The sequence below is a fragment of the Fulmarus glacialis genome, unplaced genomic scaffold (genome assembly GCF_000690835.1).
Source record: "Fulmarus glacialis isolate BGI_N327 unplaced genomic scaffold, ASM69083v1 scaffold423, whole genome shotgun sequence".
In the NCBI taxonomy this organism is placed as follows: domain Eukaryota; kingdom Metazoa; phylum Chordata; class Aves; order Procellariiformes; family Procellariidae; genus Fulmarus; species Fulmarus glacialis.
The window spans coordinates 1-264 of record NW_009202014.1 but is presented as its reverse complement, the minus strand read 5'-3'; positions in this window follow the sequence as shown (position 1 = coordinate 264).

Sequence of the window (264 nt, the reverse complement as noted above, 5' to 3'; positions counted from 1 at the left end):
AGCCCCGTGCAAAGCTGCCGGTCTCTGCCTTAACCCCGCTCCTGGCATTTCCGGATGGATGCACGGTCTGAGCAGCGCGGCCAGGAGAAAGGCCGTCAGGAGTGAAAGTGAGGGGCGGCTGATGGGGTGCAGGCTTCCAGCCCCTGGTCTGGAGGGATGGGGGGTTTCTCCTCAACCTGAGTGGAACAGAACCGAAGCGGGCTGAAAGATTTGGCCCCATCATCAGACATCCCCCACCCGCTCCAAGGCAGAGCCATCCTCCCG